The following is a 20,499-nucleotide window of genomic DNA, read 5'->3' as shown; positions in this document are numbered from 1 at the left end:
GGATATGAAAGATAATAATCCAATCATAATTCACTATAAGAAGTTACGTTGTACTTCAAGTGCTACTAAATATAGCATTGTCACCTATCTCGATAAACAGTTATACACGCACAATACTGTAATATCTCTGGATCTGAAAGTTTACAAAATATGTCTTTCGTATTTGTCTTTTGTGATTCTGCTGAAACAATTCTCTAAGCTTATAATCAAAATATCCATTATCTTACTATGCATGAAAATGAAAATATTTATGTATGCTTCACTAAGCCACACGCAATACTTTTTATACCATCATTATTAATAATCTACGATAAGGTGAAGCACGTCCATGTACTCTCAGTAATTAAATTGCAGTTTACGTTTCTTAAAATTATTCCTGTTAATGGTAAGTACAGAAGTGTTACACATTTTTTAAATAACATTAGGATTTAAATATTTTGAAGCCATATATATGATTAACACAATAATAATAATAATAATAATAATAATAATAATAATAATAATAATAATAATAATAATAATAATAATAATAATAATAAATTGAAGATTTCCAATCGAAAACAATGAAGTGCTTTAGAATATTTGGCCACAAGTAACTTCATTTTCTTACAAATTCAGTATTTTATTACTAAAATCCAGGGGCGTCATTTGGGGATGAGAGGGGAAATTCCCCCCTCTGAGTTTGAGGGCCATGCTTTTTAATAAATTGTATACTAATAAAAGCATGAAACTCTTATGTTAAAAAACAACCTTGCCCTCCTTCCCTGGCAATATCTGAAATGACGCTATGCTTAAGTGGTCGCTATTTTAAGAACATTTAATCGTTCGTTAGATCCCAGCGTCAGCATACTGGAGTTTTTTCTACAGGTATATGTGAGTGTATGTGGTATTTTATTTCTTGAAAACTTAGGGTTGACAGATTTAGTAAACGAAAAACCGGGACACTAATGTCAAGCATAGGCGGCGCCACAGTGGGTGCAGTTGCACCCACATTAACTTCGATTTTCAGATTTCCTACAATAATCCTTTCTATTTTGTATATTTGTTGTCTCCTATGTTTGGATATATTTGAGTGACTTCTTGAGTCTCTCATAATTTAGTTGCTATCATACCATGATTTTCTAAGTTTTTTTTTTTTTTTTTTTTAAAGTAAAACTTAGGGATTATTTTTGAGATCTTAAGGCTCAATAGTGCAGAGATTTCTGGCAACAATGTTCGGAAGTGTTGTCCCATCCTAGCCTGCACCCACATTACCAAAATCCTGGCGCCAGCTATGATCTCAAGTTATATATAGAAGTCAGGGTTCCTATTCATTTAGTCAGAATCAATTACCTGTTTTTCCAGGTTACTAATCTCAGTTTTCCAGTTCATTCTATACACGTTTAACACATGAAGCACCACAAGGGATATATGTGAAAAGGTAACATAAGAAGAATTGCCTGGCGTCCCTTGTTTTGAATTCTGATTTGTTCTGTTTAATAGAACCTAAATATTGCGCGAGTTAAGACACAGTCTCCCATTTACTACTGTTTGTATTGATTGAAGAGATATTTTTCTTTCTTTGTTACGTCATAACCTGAGTCAGAAACACTATCCTAAAAGAAATACAAATTTAGCAAGGAAAAAAAAAATACATTTACGGTAAATTCAGAAAGATAAACATAACGTAAATCTCTTTAAAGACTTACGTAGGCTCTCCAAAAGTTCGGCAGAAGAAAAATCCAGCATCAAAATTAAACAGGAGACACATCTTTATGTGTTGAAACTGTCACTTCTTGTGCTAGACTAAGTTGTTGCAAAATTTCAACCTGAAAATTACTGAAAATCTTAATTCACTCTATCCCGACAAGGACTTCACTCCACACCCACTGGACTTGATAAAACGCTCGATTGTAAAATTTTTCGTCAGAAGACGACAGACAGGACGAAATAGTTTAAAAGCGGTTAACATGCAGAAAATGAGAGCAGTACTGCCATTGTTGATTAAAATTTCATTAACTTCATTTCCGATTGAAGTATAAAATAACTAGTACAAGCCCATCATCGGGAAAAGAAAGGTCTTTTCCATTGAAAGTGATATTCAAGAAACTTCATAACATCCATAACATGTCCCCTCTTGTTTATTTTTTAATTTATTTTATTTTATTTTATTTTTTTGCCTTCTGAATGCTAAACAACCTATAGAACGGATGTGATTTTCAAACTCCTTGTTTGTTTAGTAAAATTAATTAGCTACATAAATCTTCCGAAAATCTTATGCTTTTCAGGTGAGACATACTAGTTCTTTCAAGTTGATTTTTTTTTTCAATCTGGAGAACGAAAACCGGAACAAACAGTCGTCCCGAAAGCTTTTTTCGGGACAGTTCTTTCATTAAAAACCGGGACGTCTGGCAACCACGGGCGTCTCTGGCGGGGGGGGGGGGACGCGTTCCTCCAGTATTTTGAAGTACAAAATATCCAATATTTCTATTCTAATTTAATTTATTCTCTAACGACAGAATAACATATAAATAAAAATAATTATATTTATTTGGAATATAATATTCAGGCTGTGAAACGATTATAACAGGGATCTTGATATATCTCAAGGGGCCCGTGAAGGTAAGCAGAAAGGTAACAAATGATACCGAAGATAATAAACAGGTTGGGCTAGGTACTACCATTTAAATAACTTTCTTTGGTGTTCTCCCCAAATTTTACATCCCAGAGACGCCAGTGCTGGCAACCCTATGAAAACTACTACCTGGATCTGAACTAAATTTGGTGGGAAAGTAACCCATCGTCTAAGTGGTGGCCAGCTCATCTCGGGAATATCTCGCATTGGCTGTGTTCCCAGTTTTGTACACCAGGATCTTTTGAATTCGGTTCTCCGAGTTATTCAATGAGACTAATGACATCGCAGAATTCTTATATTTGTTTCTTGTTAGTTACCCTTGTATTTTTCGTATATTAATGAATTTAATAAAGGTATTGGAGAAAAGTTGATGGTCGTTAGTGTAATTCACAAAACGAATACGAAGATAAACTCTATAGTTTTTAGTTTACTAAATTATATAATTTGCCCATTTTTACAGTTCAAGAATTTCTCCCCTAGAAAATAAACACGATAAATATAAGATTCTAAAATATTTCCGACACTACTACAGAATGTATGTGTGCGTGGTGCCTTTGGTGCATGTGGTCACAGGTTCGATTCCCAGTAGGAGAGCATTCAAATTTGAATGCATTACGGTGGTTCAAATTCCACTTAAACTGTAGATTCACGTAGCTTTGGTGCCGAGAAAGGATGTTAAACTTCAACAAAGAAACAACATACACATATGCACACTGTGTCTGTGTATGCACACGATTGTTTGTAAAAGATTACAATATCAAGGACGAATAACACGACCGAATTCATAGGATTTGCATCAATACAAACGAGTACAATTATTTTAGGGTAATGAGCATGAATTTGGGAAGCAGCGCCTCTAGTTTTGTACTCGAGGTAGTAACGCAAAAAGGTGGTTTATACAGTACTCAAGTAGTTTTTGAAACCAAGCGAAATATCACGATGTCTCGTCGACGACAAACATAATACAGCGTGGTCGACCTACGATAAGGCAGTTCTTGTATCGCGAAACTGGTTTGTGAGTCGAGTCAAAGGCAATTTTCTCGAGTCGAGTCACTGTTTTGAGGTGGAGTTTCGAGTCGAGTCGAGTTTGATAAATGGGTCGCTCGTTCAGCTCGTTTTGAAATCATGAGCTGACTAGACTCGAAAGCGAAAGCCATGAGAAATATAAGTAGTAATGTGGATTACTTTTAATGTTGTTGACGAGAGGGGACATTGCTCACGTCTCGTCTCGTCTCGATAACGAGACAATAGATTGTTATAGTGAGACAGTCTCAAATGTCGTGAGCACCCATATAAGTATATACTGTGTAGTTCTTACTATTGAGGCTGAGACCTGTACGGTCGAATTTTTTAGCCCAAGCAGAAGCCCAACCCAGGCAGTGATGTCAACCGGCTCAGCTCGGTTCAACTGAGAGAACAGCTCAAATCGGCTCGGTTGGGATGAGCCATCAGCTCGGTTTGGTTCAGCTCTGGTGAGCCATTAGCTCGAGCGAGCTCGTTTGAGGTGAAGCCATCGGCTCAGTAGACATGACATGTTAACGATTTTTCCGAGCTCGGCTCTATGGTGAACGAGCCGTGAGCCGACCCAATTAAACCAACTGCACTATTACAGTCGGCACAGGTGATTCAACATGATCAAATGGATCGATGTAAAATGATCAAATGGATCGATTAGTCAGGTGTAAATTTCCAACTCGATAAATTTCTTGTAAGATACACTTTAAAAAAATGTAGGTGGCGTACTTAAAAAAGTAGGTTACATGCGTAATTCCTGTAATTTTTGGACTTAATATACACCAGACGTATAGTTGAAAACGCATGTTTTATAATATTTTCCGTATGTGTTCCATCTATACATACTTTCCGTGTGAAACAATATAGGCGGTCAGGATCTCAAATACAAAGTGACGTATATAACATGTAGCTGAGGAATGTAACATAAGTATATGCATGTGATATACGGAAAACGGTTAATATCAGACATCCTGCAACGGCATGATGTAACATCTAAGGGCAGTGTGTATGTAGCATATGGATAACGTATGCTCCACACTGATTTCTGTAGTAAGCAAGAGGATTCTGTATATTTGTACAATATATCGCTGTCCGGATAACGAATTTTTCTCAGTATATCTTGAAGAATTAGTGTACAGAAGCAGTGATTAGTAGTTTTCATTGGTTCAGGTTAGTGGGGCAATGAGTCCCTTGCCCTCCCCTTCTGTATGACCCTGGTACTTTAAATAGTTTCCTTAACTTTGAGTGTTTTTTTGCCAATATAGAAAATCAACTGGAAAGGAATAATAATTTTTCTTCTACAGCTTGTTGAAACCGAGGCAAGCAAACTTGTCGAGAATAGAGCCGGGACCACACACCTAGAAGGCAAGTACTGTATATTCGCCACTTGATAGGGAAGAGGTATAAAAAAATCTTAGTTAAAAGTTTTTTAAGGTAAGAATTAATTTTCACTTTAGACCTATATGCAATACTCAATTATAGATACAAACGCATATATATAGGTAGCAAATACATTCATCAAGAAATTAAATTAATGCAATAATAATAGAGAAACGTATAGGGGAGACTCTATAGATCTTAGGTTTAACTGTTTGTCACTTATCTGCTAATAACGATGCTTCGTATAGCAATGTGATAATGCTAGAATAACAGCAGGTTCAACAGTTGACATCTACATAATGTGAAACAAAGGTAGAGTTTGTTCTATGGTCATTATTTTCTATTTATGACAGATCTCTTGTAGGATAGAAGAGACCGCGAAAAATAGGGGAGACAGCGAAACGTTCTTTTGACAATTGTCCATCCTCGCTTTTTCTCCCTAGCAAGATACCATCAAGGAGTAAAATATAGGCCCTACATAGTTCATTGACCTCACTGAAAAAAGAAACTGTGCTACATAATATTTTTGAGTATATTCTAGAAAATATGTACACCATACTTTTAAAAAAAATCTGGTTTTCCGTATTGCGATGAAAAAATCTCTAAATCTAAAGATAAATATGTAGATCTGGCAACATGTTATATCCGCTTCTGCAAACAGCGGTTGTATACTTTATCTGTGTTCCTGAGCCTTTTGACGAGCACTGTATACACGGCTGGAGGGGGGAAAAACTTTTTCTCTGGAGACTGACTGATTATGATTTACAACATGCTGTTTGGAGCAATGTATTTGCTCATGTGTTTCGTATTTTGTGAATCTACAATCGGTAAATCGGACAAAATGCTCTTTCTTTCTTGTGTCCTGTATGTTTGTTTGAAGCGGTAAAACCTCCAAACTTCTAGATCAGCGTTTCCCAATCTTTTTCAACTCGCGGCACACTACGGGTGTAATTTTAATTCTCGCTGCACACTCATTTGTAAATATAAAATACCGTGGTTTCTTTCTTGTGATTACTGACCTCCTTTTCACAAAGAAGAAAGCTCGATCACTGGTTTCCCCGTGGTAAATCATTATGCTTATTATTTCATTCTAATTTAAAAATAGAAAATAACTGGAATGAAATACAGGACTCAGGTTTTTAAAAATACACTTTCTTTTTCGAAAACTAGATCCAACCTTTCACTAAGTAGGAAGATCACTAAATAACGAACGAACAAAGAAATCCCTTGTGCCCTGTCGAAACGATTGAATGATATTTTAAAATTTCAAGTTGCGAAATAGTTTGAAACAACAAAGCAGCAATAATGGTTATAACAATGATAACAAGTACTTTGTTTCGACTGGTTTATCATGGTTATAACAATGATAACAAGTAAAAATGTACAGAAAAGTAACACAGTATGAAACTTATAATTTATTAACACGGTTAATATAGGTCTACGTTACAATTTTTAAATATTACACAAAGGTTAGAAATGTTCAATAATAGTCTCTACAACGTAACAATTTTTCAATAAAATCTATTGGTAAAAATATTAATTGTTTATTAATATTTTCTAATATATGAAGGTTACAATATCTCAAAAATAAAGAAAACAGGTTGGTGCACGAAGGAAAATTAATATGCAACTTGAGTACAATATTATATCATAATCTTCTTCAATTGTGGATGGATAGTTAATAAACACACCCTCATACCTTGTTCTGGAGTTAATATTTGTGACCTGTTCTTACACTTGATTGTGTTCATTGCAGAAAATCCTGCTTCACTTAAGTAGGATGTAGAAAAGGGAATGACAACTTTCATAGGCTTTCTAGAAATAGCTGTAGAAATGTGTAAGAGGCTGTGGCAAATAAAATTCTGTTTTCGAAATACCACCTGCTACACAGTAATGTATACACAATAATATATTACAATTACAGTATTTTTTTCATTGTAGATAATCATAGTAATGTGAAATACAAATATATATTTTTCTTATTTCTTGCAATTTGGTTGCTATATAATTAATAATTTTGTTTCGATTTCCTCGCGGCACAGCAGCGGCCAATTTGCGGCACACCGGATGGGAAACGCTGTTCTAGACAGGGGCGGATCCAGGACCGACTTCTGAGGGGGGCGGTGGGTTGTCATACTACTACTTTTAAGGGCTCCAAACTTTGGGATGGGTTTAATTTATATATATAAAATAAGAAAGTTTCCTCTTCTGGGGGGGCAATCGCCCCGATGGCCCCTCCCCTGGATCCGCCCCTGGTGAGAAGGCTGGGCCACAAACAATCAAAATAAAGATGCGGAAAGAAAATACTTACGTATAAGCTTGTCTAAGTAGCGGCCTCGCTGATTTGAAAAGAATACAACGATATTGTATATTTATGCGATAAATTACTTCCATTTTCATATCTTGATTTTGGGCAACGGTGCGTAGAAGTACACAATCTGTTGAGTAGAAGAAGAAAAAGAGAAAATATGTTGTTGATTTTAAAATAAAAAGAAATAAGATTTAATCGTAGTAGCTTGGTTTTAAATGTATAAACTGTACTCCTAGTTACCGTAACAGTAAATAGTTTATTAAAGATTGCTATGACGACCGAAAAAATATTATTATTAATGGAGTTGTGAAAAGAATAATAAAAAGGTAATAGAGACGTAAGTGACGTGTCTGATTTAGAGTAATTTAATCGTGTTGACATATTTTAAAATCTACACGAACTGTGGGCTGAATGTAACGTATAAGAATTATAAGTTAATAATCGTTACATTTTAGATAGTGGTTCCTATACGTTGCAAGAAACGAAATCAAATATTTAAGTTTTACGTTCCTCGATTATGCCAACTAGGCTAAAGGAGACAGTGACGATGAGAAATGAAGGAAATGGCGGAATGAAGAAAGTGGGAGGAAACGAGAGAACCCCGAGAAAACTCACGCACACAGTGTTTGTCCACCACAAAGTTCACTTGGCGCGAGCTGGGATCGATCCAAGGACCCCATGCACCAGAGGTGAACACTCTGCCACTGAGCCACCGCGGCCCACCTAGGTGATTTGTCTAAAGGACATACCTATAATATTTTTCTGGTAATAATACATAGCGTTTGCCACGAACATTAAAATATTAAATAATTGAATAGATTCTGTAGAATGAGGGAGCTTTATAGTCTTTCAAGACTAAAGCTGTAAGAGTACCTAGAATAATATATATATAAAAAAAATGATTGTTTATAACACAAAAGGACACTGGAAGTGTCTTTCATTTAAGCTTCCCAAATTTTGCTCCGAAATAGTGGTTGCCCTGAGTGACACTCCGCATCCCCAGTTTTTCGAGGAAGATACCATTGAAGTTATAGATTAAGTGAAGATCAAAAGCATCACAAATTATAGTTCTGAAATTAAAAGGTAACTTCCAATTGTCTTACGCAAAGAAATCTCGTGTAATAGATTTGTCATGATCTAGACCTATCAGTCTTTTGAATGCTTCTCGATGAAATTTCAATCAGTGTGTATCGTGGAAGTAGGGAGGGGAGCGCAGAACAACAATCCACATGACATTAGATCTCTTTAAACAATAAAACGTTCTTTTATTTTAAGTGTGTTCTGCTATCTAAGCTATTAGGATATAGAAACAGAAAAGATGCTATAATTTTCATTGTGGATGGATGGATGGATCTTAGATTTCTGGGCTTTCGTCACGTTTGAGGGATGACATTCTCCAACGAGCACAGTGTCCGGGAAAAGGGAAGGAAGAAAGCGGCCTGGGACCTATAAGTTAGGTACCACCGCGGCATTGGAATGGTGTAAATGAGGAAAAAACCTCCTTAGGATGGCTAGGATAAAAAAGCTTTTTATACATTTTCGACCGAGTGCCCCTACCGGGAATCATATCCGGGACCGCTCGCACCGAAGAGAATTTTCATTGCATAATACTATACTGTTATCAATTATTACGGAGGACATTAAACTGATCCGAGGTCTACCAACTTCTGGGTGAAGAGATGCTAAGGAATGCACTTCCCCTGGGAACGTATTTTATGTCTTAGGGCAATTAATTTGGTGGGTCCTATAAACGTATGACCCCATGCCCACCATCACCCTTCTCCAGAATATAAACCCGAAACCTTTTCTCTTTCTGCGTCCTGTATTCGAACTTTGGACCCCTTTATCTCCGGCCCTGTTTACGGTATGGGTGCTGCATCCGATGATAGCAAGCATTTTCAGAAATCGGATTGTCCAAAAAAAAAAAAAAGTTCCCTTGTCAGTATTAAAAAGAGAGAAAGTTATTGAAGATCGACATTAACAGAAGACCATTTGAGCAATTTTGTCCACTGAAAACGAAATTCATCAAAAGTTGATTATAAGCAGTTGGATTTGTGAATCTTCGAGAACAATACAAAACGCAAGTTTTTGTAAGATGTACAATTATATTATTTAAAATTTAAAATTTAAAGCGTGATTAAGACTTATGAGTGTCGATTAAATGTGTCTTTAGATATAAAATTGAGTTTCTTTTCTCATTAAGCCACTACACTACAGTTCCAGGCAAATTGACCACAGATTGTGGTTTGTATATTATGTTATAAAAATATTATCAAAATATGTAGTAAAAATGTTACTGTGAAACAATTGCTTACTGTGAAACAATTGCTTAAACTTAAAATTTACCTAAGAACAAAACTCATACTATTTTTTTTTATATAGGGGCGAAGTGTGTTTGCCTAGCGGCACAATTACTTAAAACCTCCCCTTTTTACGATATGCCCTTTAGCCTAATGGTACAGAAAGATTAATAAAAGTGAATAATCTATATATATAAAAGAGAACGCACAAATCCTTTGTGAACTCATCACGCTAATACGGCTGAACCAATTTCTTTCATTTTTGGGGGGTTATTAGGATTTGGACCCTAGATGGATTTATCATATCACTTTAATTTTTAATTACCAGTGTCTTGAGATAATTGACCATTCAAGTGTCCATACGTACAAATCCTTTGTTATTAGTTCATCATAGGTAAAAATAAACGTATTTATATGCAACCCGCATGACCATGTGACTCGGCGGGTTAACATAAATGACAGGCGCTATAATTTTAACATTTACTGCAATTTGAAAGCGAAAAAGTAAAAATTATCTAAATAACAAAGTTTATTGCGTTCCGGGGTGACCGCAGCGAAGCGGGGTGAACGCTGCTAGTTATAGAATAATAGGTATGGTGAAAAGAGAAAACAGAGCAGCAGAATAAGGCTCACAAACATGATGTTGCGCATTCCAAAATCTCATGGTGTGGAATAGAACCAGAGACTTCTTACACCAGAGATAACCACTCTAAATCCGTAAGTAAAGTGGTTACAGCAGAACTGAGGTTCGAAGTTGATGTCTTTGTGAATTCCGGACATGTTTATCCGTACTTTGACATTAATAAACTTCTTTCCTGCAGATAATGATCAATGTTTCTCCACTTTTTCATTGTGAAAAAATGATCTTTTCCCCCACATTACTCAAAGAAACCTTTTGTTTACACAAAACGCAATGAAGCTAAAAATTTGCTATCTGGCACTCCTCGAAGCCATTTTAACCACTAAGGATCAATTTACTTCTCCAGCTATAGTTTGTTAAACATAATTTTCTCAGCTTCAGTTATAAACTGCGACGTAGAAAAATAATCCACATAGCACAAGTACGTCCACGGGATGTCCGAGACTGAGCCCGCAACGGACGACGGGACATCCCGGGATTATCCGAATGTGCTCCCGGGACATCCACAGGATTTCTGCGGGAGATCCAGATGTCCGCTAATATCCCGGGATACGGGATATTCAACGGGACCACGAAGGGATGTCTATTGGTTTTCCCTCGGACCTCCTGTCCCATCTGGGACGTCCCATGCAGAACGTCCATGGGATGTCTTCTCATTGTCCCGATAATCCCGGGAACCGAATGGAATGATTGGGATCAAAATGGGACATCCCAGGGACGTAGTGGGAACCATCGCCACATTTGACACACACAATAAACTTACTGGTACACAGGAATGTTCGCAGAAATGTGCAACAGTTACTGAATAAATTAAAAGGAAATATTGTGTGATAAACATTTTCGGAAAATAAACAAGGTATAAAAATATAAACAAAATTCGCTGGTAAAATTCATCAAAACGAAAAGAAAAGTCAATATAAAAACGGATTCAAGAGTGCGTCGTTTCAATTATACTCTGCACAAAAAGAAAAAATCGATTTTTAAAACATTTCGTTTGAAAACTATCTTTATATCATCCATTAAATGTGGTTCACGGAGTTACTTCGAAACCAGTATAATTGCTATTCCAAGTTTCAGAATCCTCCACCATCAGCAAGACACGCTTCAGTTAGAACAAATATGAGTTTTGGGGAAAAGCTTTTGAAAACACACACGTCCTTCATAAAATTCATTTCGCAAGCGACGCAGGATTCAAAAATATAGATTAGAGCCCAAATTTGTTTGTAAGTGATGCCTCCAACCCCTTTTGATAGCTTCCACAGTTTTCAAACCAGGACGATTTGAAATGGAATTTTCATATTTCGGCTGTTTGTAAATGAAACGAAGACATTTCTGACCAATGTTATGAATTTATTTTTCTTGTTGCATGTGATGATTTTGTCGGTGAATTTTTATATAAAATTAACACTTTGCATAATTAAAATCAAACTTTGTTTCTTTGTGACAGAAATAATGCTCTTCCCTTCCTTGGGCAATCATTGCTATTCAAATAGCCACAAATATGACAAAACTTTGAAACTAACAGGCAGCGATACTAAAGTCTTTCCAGCCTTAGAACAAAGTAGACGTAAACAAAGCGAAATGTATTGCTCCGCGGCTCACATGTGCTTCAGCAGCAAGAGACATGAACAGCAAGATCATCTGCTTACTTACTGTCGTCGCATAATTTCCAAAGTGTAAGGCTACAGTTTGTTTACTTAACGCCTGACACTGACTACTGCTATGTTGGAAATATGTATGCTCTTAAATCCTTATATAACGAGATTGCCTCTCTTCCTGTTGTCCTCTTTTGTGTTTTATAACACGAGACGAAAATAGATTATTGTCACACATCATCGCCATGAAATTCTGCATTCTACAATAATTTTAAATGACTGGGGTACGCGCGCGAACGCATACGTATGCGCAGTAAATACCGTATGTCCAAATACGGGTGAGGTTGAAATAAAGCTACATCTGTTGTTGAATATTATATATATTGCGTTTCTTATCACAAATGCAGGATAAATTCAGATATCTTTATTTGAAATTATTATTTTAGTAGGGATTATATTGCGGTAGGATACTAGTGCAGTGAGACCAATAACCAATCACTGGTCATCGACCCACTGGTAGTCAGGTGGGTTTGTTTACATCTATTTTTTTCTAAGGCTGGAAAGAGAATAGTGCCTAGTGTGTGAGTGAGAATTTCACTTACGAACGAAGGTTTTATTTAATAAGTACCGGTACATAAATATCATATACTTCGGAGCGGATTTTAAATTTATATCAAATTACTCTGATTGATGTAATAATCACGAAAGAGATCAGTCGTTCACAAATTACCTCAAGGTTTATTTTAAGGTGGATCACTAGACAGGGTTGATATGTTTTAAACAAATGTTTAAAACAAGTGTTTAAAACATGTTTAAAACGAGGGCTGTTGTTTTATTCAGTTTGATTTAAACGTTTTAAACAAAATGTTTTAAACGTGTTTTTTTCGATGATGGTTGAACATGTTTAAAACAACTAAAATATCAGATTGAGTACGTTAATTTAATTTTCTAACAAAAAACCCATCCTCCGCAGGATTTGTGCATGGAGTAAATTACAAGCAGAGTTATATTCTTATTATAACAGCAAGTACTGAACGAAATTCTGCACATCAATGTGCGTATAACTAAACCAACAGAAATTCAAATGAAGTATTTCAACATTTCTTAATTTCCAAGAATAACGGAGGTTAAACACACTATGCACTATTCTAAGACCCAAATTCACAAATTGAAAACTTGGGTATTTTGTGATCACTATCATTTCCATGAAGAGTTCTCACATCATAAGCTAGAAGAAATGCTCTGACAAATACAATACAACTCATAGAAAAGAGCAGTGGCTAGCCTACAAGGAGCAAATGACATATTTTAACTAAACAGTTTTCAAGATACATCTCTATCTGCAACTGGGTAGCTAATAATGATTAATGTCTACGACATAACAACACAATTAACTCTAGACGCCCGCCAGGGATTTTAACAAAATGGTAGACTCTCACGTTCGGGGCTCTGGTGACCTCCCTAATTATCACAGAGTCATGAGTTATACACCATTGGAAAGCTTATGGACCACAAATTCAAATGAAGTAACATTCGTGAAATTCCCGCCGTATTCGTAGAAAAAGAACAGACAAAAAATCATTAAAAATATGAAAATATTGACTTTGCGGGGCCCTGGCAACCCTTGCAGCCACCCTACGCTGACAAAATGATGAATGTGTAGGCCACATACTTGTGACAATAATGTAAGAAATGGTAGCCATTGCTGCCATTGCGTAATGAATTCGTTTTATGTAGGAAATATTTTTTAAAAAATAGATATATATATGCGCAGAAAACATTCATTGAATTAGACATTCTCTCCCCTCCCCCACTAGTACCACGTCCATATGCAAATCATTTTTGCTGCACACATCATGTATACGGACAAGAATTATGCTTCTAGACCACTTCAGTGAAATATATCTTGTGTTATATGAGACCGTCCCGAAAATAAATGTAAATTAACCAAATTTGCCCCCTCTTCCTCTATAAACAACAAGTACACATACAGGTTACTATCATGTAGGGACTACCTCATTGCTTCACATACCAATTTTTATGGATGTACCACAAAGGGGGGAGGAATACCCGCCAAAACCTGATGAAAAAAAATTGATGAAAAATTAAAAAACGAACTTCATCCTCCCTTTCTCGGCCGTACATACGTACCCCTATATACTTAAAATGCAACTGACGGAAAGCTTCATCCCTCAAAAATACTTTGGTACCAAATCACCTTTCTAGCTTAATTAGAGGCTGAGCTATTGATGTTTGTTGTAAAAATAAATGTAATTTACGTCAAAATCTTAAACTCCAAAAAATGGCTAACTTTGCCCCCTCCCTTCTCCCCCATATAAACAAGAAGTACAAATACACGATATTACCATGTAGTTGCCTCCTTCATTGCTTCACGTACCAATTTTTATGAATCTATCCCCCAAGAAGGGGAATGGCCCAACAAAAAACTGTTGAAAAAAAACAACAAAAAACACGATATTTACCCTCCTCCCATATACATAAAATGCACACCAGCAAAGCTGCATCTTTCAGGAATAAATTGGTACCAAAACCATCTTCCAGCCTTAATTTGAGGTTTAAGACTGAGCCATTGAAGTTTAAATAAAGCCCTGACACAGCAGTTGCGTCAATGGACATTTAAAGATTAAGAATGCAGGCGACCAATAGAACGTAACACAAAGAAACTAAACTACATAATCCGTGAACGGAGCATCGGGAAAATCCCGATTTCTTTCTTCGGAATTAAACATTTGGGCGGATCGAGATTAGGGAAGATCCTGAAATTTGATCTAGCGGTTGAATATAGATGGCAAGCAATACCTAAGAGTGTAATATATATGCGTAAAATGTAATATATATGCGTATTTAGATTATTGTTTTAAACAAAATAAACATTTTAAACGTTTTTTTGTTTAAAACGTTTTAAACAAAAAATAACCATGTTTTAAACATAAAAAACGTTCTTTTTTAAAATGTTTTTTTTTAACCCTGTCACTACGTGTTCTCGGTGCTATGTTAAACCCTGCTTGAATAGTGCAGCTTTGTCGAGTGTAACTGATGCCAGATAATAAAGGAAGTAATGATGGAATTCTGCTTGGATAATTAGTTTACGACCCTTACCGCAATTCACAGCTAAGTACCACTTCTCAAACTGCAACGCTAGAATCCAGGAATTTTCTTATTGTGACTATCACAGTAAACATTCAAATTTGGCAACAGCGCATTATGGCGTTCTACACAAGTATCTTCTCAAAGTCTATTTTCTTGAATGTAAAATAATATTTAAATAAAATGTGAAATATAACACGAAAAACGGTCAAACATTATATCTATTTTGTAATAAGATCGTTACTTTAGAATACTTTACAAATAGAAATAAACATTTCACAAAACTGAGCACTTATAGTAAGATCTAACAGCAAGTGCCATCTTCTGTGCTCATTGTAAAACGAATCGAATATTTTCTTTTACTTGTTATCTTTTTCAATAACAGAAGACGCAACCAAATGAATCAGTGTCTTGTGTTGTAGCTGAGACATAACTTCATCTTAGAATACTATATTTGTAATATATAACGTTTCATTGCGCAGTAATTAAGGGAATGAGCTAAAATACGTATTGACTTCCGAGAGGTGATCTACCTTAAACACTATGAATCAAGTTTTGAGCTACACAAAGTTTGAAAAGAAAGGAGATAAACAGTATTTTGCTTTCTGATATCAAGTGTTTTGTAACCATACTTGTACTGCAACCAACTATTAACTACATCAGTGTCCAAGGGATGTTACTGAAAACATAGAGCATGTTCCTTCGTTTGATAATTCGAACGATGTTTCATATAATTATGAATGTAAAACAACGCTGGGGCACTTAATATTTGTAATAATTTCATGACATAACTAAACTAACTAACTCCATGGCCTGTGGAACCCGGAGGTTTAATGTCGCGCTCACAAAAGCTCTCCACTGACTTCTATCCTTAGCTAACTGCATCCAATTTCTACTTTGTATTCCAATCTCTGCGAGATCCATCTTAATATTGTCCTCCCATCTGCGCCTAGGTCTTCCTAATGGTCGTTTTCCGATTGGTCTTCCAGTCAAAACTTTGAAAGCGTTTCTACTTTCTTCCATTCTAGCTACATGACCCGCCCACCTAAGCCTCTTAGACTTGACGACCCTAACAATGTTGGATAAACCGTATAAATTATGTAGTTCCTCGTTATGAAGTTTCCGCCATTCCCCATTCCCGTTCCTCTTGGGTCCGAATATTCGTCTCAGAATCTTGTTCTCAAATACTTTCAGTCTATGTTCTTCCCTCAGATTAAGCGACCATGTTTCGCTACCATACAGAACAACATGCATGATTATCGTTTTGTATATTTTAAGCTTCAGATTCCTCGACAGAATTCGCGACGACAAGAGATTTTGAACCGAGTAGTAACACGAATTCCCTGCTTTTACCATAGTCGCCATTTAATTTCTTCGTGACATAAAGACTGGATAAGATTTGATAAGATGTTTCAAATGTGGTTCTAAATCCAAGATAGCTATGCTTTTCGGAGTCGTTTCAAAGTTTTGCCAACTACAGTTAATGAAACTAGTAGATAATAACAACAGTTGTCTTCATTGGTCATATCATTCTCAATTGGAGGACGAGTTGTCTTTACTTCTACATAGAACTTTGGTGTTGAATAGAACAATTTCACTCTACATAATTTCATTTTACATTATTTCCAGTGGACGAACATTAGCTGATATTTAAAACTTCTAATTTAATAATTTTATGGTATTATTGAACAAAAATGAACAACAATTTGCAGTAATGTTATCTCCTTTGGAAACCTTAAAAAAAATTCGAAGAAAGTGTTTTAGGTAAAATGTCATTTACACGATACTAAACATTTTTCTGCACCTAATGATAACTTGTTCTCTTCGCTGCATCAAGTGTGAGCATTTTAGGTACATTAGCTCAACGTGCAATGAGGTGATTGCCATTTTATGCAAATTGTGAGAAGAGAAGATATGCTGTGGAGCTCTGTGCGGTGACCAAACTCTATATTGTGTTAATCTATATTGTGTTAGTCATCCTGTGCGTCGTCTAAGGACTGTGCAGCCTTTCTATGAGGGAAACACATCCAATAGCTCATAATCGTTTTAAAGATTTTCGCTACTGATACAAATACTTGTATCAAAAACATCCAATAGTGCTTACTGTTTCATTTTCATATCTAGTCACAATTTTGGGTAAGTCTGATCCAACACAAATAACTTTTGTTTCCATAAAATGTTCATATTTAAATGTACATATATACACCGTAAGAGTATAAAAAAAAAAAACACTATCGCTGCCTCGTCTAGCACACAACCTATGTTTTCGTGTATTTTTTTAATAGCAGTGATCTATAATTAATGCCATTTGATCTATAATACATTGCTAGCATTAAACTGCACTCTCGCTCAAGATATTCTGGTGAGATGGCATCAGCTGCAGCAACAGAGCCATGTCGTTGTTATCAGCTGGATGCCGGACATGTCGGCATTCGAGAAAATGAACGTGCCGACATAGTATCCAACAATGCCGCATTGGCAGATGTTTGCACTGAAGCATTCTCTCTCGTACTCCATTCTCCTTAGGTATACGTATATCAATCAACGGATGCGCTCTGTCTGAAAAACGGATTGATACCAATGAAACAAAAATAACTCCAGTCAGTAAAGCCTGTTTCGGACAATCGGCAGATGTTGTCGCATACCAAGATGCATCTTGTACTTGCTTGCGTATCCCACACTGTCATCTCAATTATTCCGCTTTAGTGCGTGGCGCAAACTATCCATATTGTAGTCTTCTAAAGTATTCAATAACATTCAGATCTCAGAGAACGTTTAGAAATATCTAAAAATCTTGGTTTGCGGAATAGGGATGCGTACGAGACAAGATTTATGGCTGTCTCGACTCGAAAATGTGCTGTAAAAGTGATGTCTCGAGTCGAAAAATATATATTTTTCTATTGGAAGAGCCGTGTCTCGACTCGAATTTTGTCAGGAAAATTCTGTCTCGACTCGTCTCGTGCGCAAAACTATTGAGGAATAATTCATTATGAGATTGAAATGGTTAGCATACTGGGAGACTTTCCCTTATAAAATTTTCCTGTCATATATTACAATGCTTACTATTTTTTTAGTTCTTTTCTTGAAGCGTATTTTACATTTTGTAACGTTTATAGCTTTTTTTTTGCTGTTACGTAGAAATTATTTTTGAACTACACTTTTTTAATTAAAAATTTTGTTTTTAAATTTTTAATGTACAGCCTGTGTCGGCCATTGACCTTATCACGCCAGCGAAAAGTATCCTTGCTGTTCACGTCCAACTTAAACCGTAATCATCTATCAATTATCTGGACAATTGGTTACCATCCCTAATAGATCCTGTTGTGGCTGTTCGACGTACTTACACTTGCTTTGAGTTTGAGTATTGTATGTTTTCGAATACATTGTATAACATGTTTACATTTCCAACGGATATTATGTAGGGATCACTACACTTGTATATGAACTTCGAACAAAAGGGACAAGAATTTCTGTTGTTTTTACTGGATGATATTAAATTCGTTTACATCAGTCCATATTTAGCAAAATATGTTAAGCAACTTCTCTTCAAGAAATTTCTGAGAAAGAATGCTATGTCAGTTACTAACTCATGAACACAAAAACAATGAAAACCATTTCTTATTTAAATGTTCGTTTCCATATTTCTATAGCATTAAAAATACTAAAAATTACTATCCAGATCAAGTAATATAGCTACACAATTAGTTTCAGTGAGAATTAGTAATATTTGATTTACTTTTTCTTTTTCAGTGATCATTGCTAATTTGTCATCGAAAGTTGGTCTCCCACAAACTTTGATACTTAGAACAATTTCTTGTTAATGTTAAGTCTGTAATGAGGTTTCTGCCCTCATGGACAGATGCAGATCTCAACAGATAATGAAGTAGAAGGTAAGTGTGTGGGAAAATTACATATTGTAGGATGGTTGGAGCAAATTACGATTCATCGAAGCTAAAAGACATAATACATGAAGATTGTTTTAAACTTTTAATTTCACAGGTAAAGCGGCTCCAACATTGAATCGTATTCAATTTGTTTTTGCATGATTAATAAATAGTATTATCAGATCTGTAGTACAATTACGTATACCGGTAATAATGTGGACTTAGAAATAGAAATCAGTATCTTATCGAAATCTTTATTTTTATTTCAAGCACGTAAATTTCTTAGTTTTTTTTTGTATCCTTGTGTTAAATTGTCCCGACAAGCTGGAAAAAATAGCATTATGTCTACATATGTGAATCATTTTCGTTTGTCTCCATTATATAACTTCCGTGTCATGTAAAACTCTGTATGCAACAAATTATAACAAATGAAGAACTTCCTAGTTACTTACACTAATGAATGTATATCTCTCAAATTGACATTTTTCTTCACACGTCGAGATTTTGGGTTTAAGACATCACAGGCAGTACTTTTCCACGTTTCAGTACTATCTCTTTAGTGATATATATATAAACTAAGAACTTCCTAGTTTCATTCAATTCGGTCTCTAGTATAGTCACCCTGAACTCAAGCTATCTTACGAGAAGTAACACTCGCAATTATCATCTCTCCTCATTCTAAGTCGCACTGGATAAATAGTGAATCCAGTGGGGACTTCGCGTCTAGTCTCATTCATCGATCTTCAAAGGCGAACCATTTCTAAGTCCATAAGAGGAAAGCCGTCTACATGATCAACAACAGGTTAGTGAGAGAGAAATATGTTCCTTGAATACACAAATTCACTACACTACATTAAATACTCTACATTTCCAAAATGTTCAATGTAAAGACATAAAACTTACTTCTGTGTCAAGAATTTATTTCAGTGAAAAGACTAAGATTACCAATAGTCTGGTGGCAGAGCAAGAGAACCTTGCATTTTGGGGTGACCAAGGTTTTTTGATGTTTTCTTATAGATTTTGATGTGCTGAATCCAAAACTGCCGGTTGCAACGCTGGCACCCTTGAGCATTTCCCACAAAACTCACTAACGATTTCCCCTCCCCCTTTTTATTAAAAAATCGTTGACTTCGGGGAAATTACCCACCCAACACAAGTACATACTAGTCATGTGTAAAGAATGTTCCTCGAGGTACATTGGAATGTACATGATAGGTACGTGAATAGAGCAATCATGTAAAATACACATGTAAGGAATAAGGTTACTTCGCCCTAAAGTACGTGCATGACACATACCGAGGAATGTATCTATTATGTGTATATCACGTACCATGTATGTACTTGACACATTTACTTGGCATGTGCCAGGAATGTACTAGGCATGTCAGTAATGTTCCTTAGGGCAGTGCTATTCAACCGGGGGTACGCGTACCTCTGGGGATACGTAATCCGAAAATAAGCATATTTTGAAATTTCCCATGTTAATTTTTTTTTGGGGAATGTGCACTTTATCCCCCTGTAAATAGTCTTTTGATTTGTACACTGATTGTCCGTTTGCTGGTTCTCTATTTGTCCCTCTTTTAATCAACACATGTTCTGCTTTGATTTCAGAATATGCTTATTTTCGGATTACGCATCCCCAGAGGTACGCGT

The 20,499-nt window shown here is 35.8% G+C and overlaps 1 long non-coding RNA gene across 2 annotated transcripts in view; it reads left to right on the top strand.

Annotated features, from left to right (window-relative positions):
* Positions 1–253: 253 nt before the first annotated feature.
* Positions 254–20,499, top strand: part of LOC145683496 (uncharacterized) — a 56,838-nt gene continuing 36,592 nt past the window's right edge. Inside the window, exons 1-3 of one of the 2 annotated variants that reach the window (XR_014131123.1) lie at positions 288–385; positions 4,933–4,993; positions 18,713–18,852. This is a non-coding gene — a long non-coding RNA (uncharacterized LOC145683496). Of the gene's footprint in view, positions 386–4,932; positions 4,994–18,712; positions 18,853–20,499 lie in introns of both variants that reach the window. The other variant, XR_014131122.1, reaches the window with a different exon arrangement.

Source organism: Thermobia domestica, chromosome 4, assembly GCF_964235325.1.
Source record: "Thermobia domestica chromosome 4, izTheDome1.hap1.1, whole genome shotgun sequence".
NCBI classification, from domain to species: domain Eukaryota; kingdom Metazoa; phylum Arthropoda; class Insecta; order Zygentoma; family Lepismatidae; genus Thermobia; species Thermobia domestica.
This window is presented reverse-complemented; position numbering and strand designations above follow the sequence as displayed.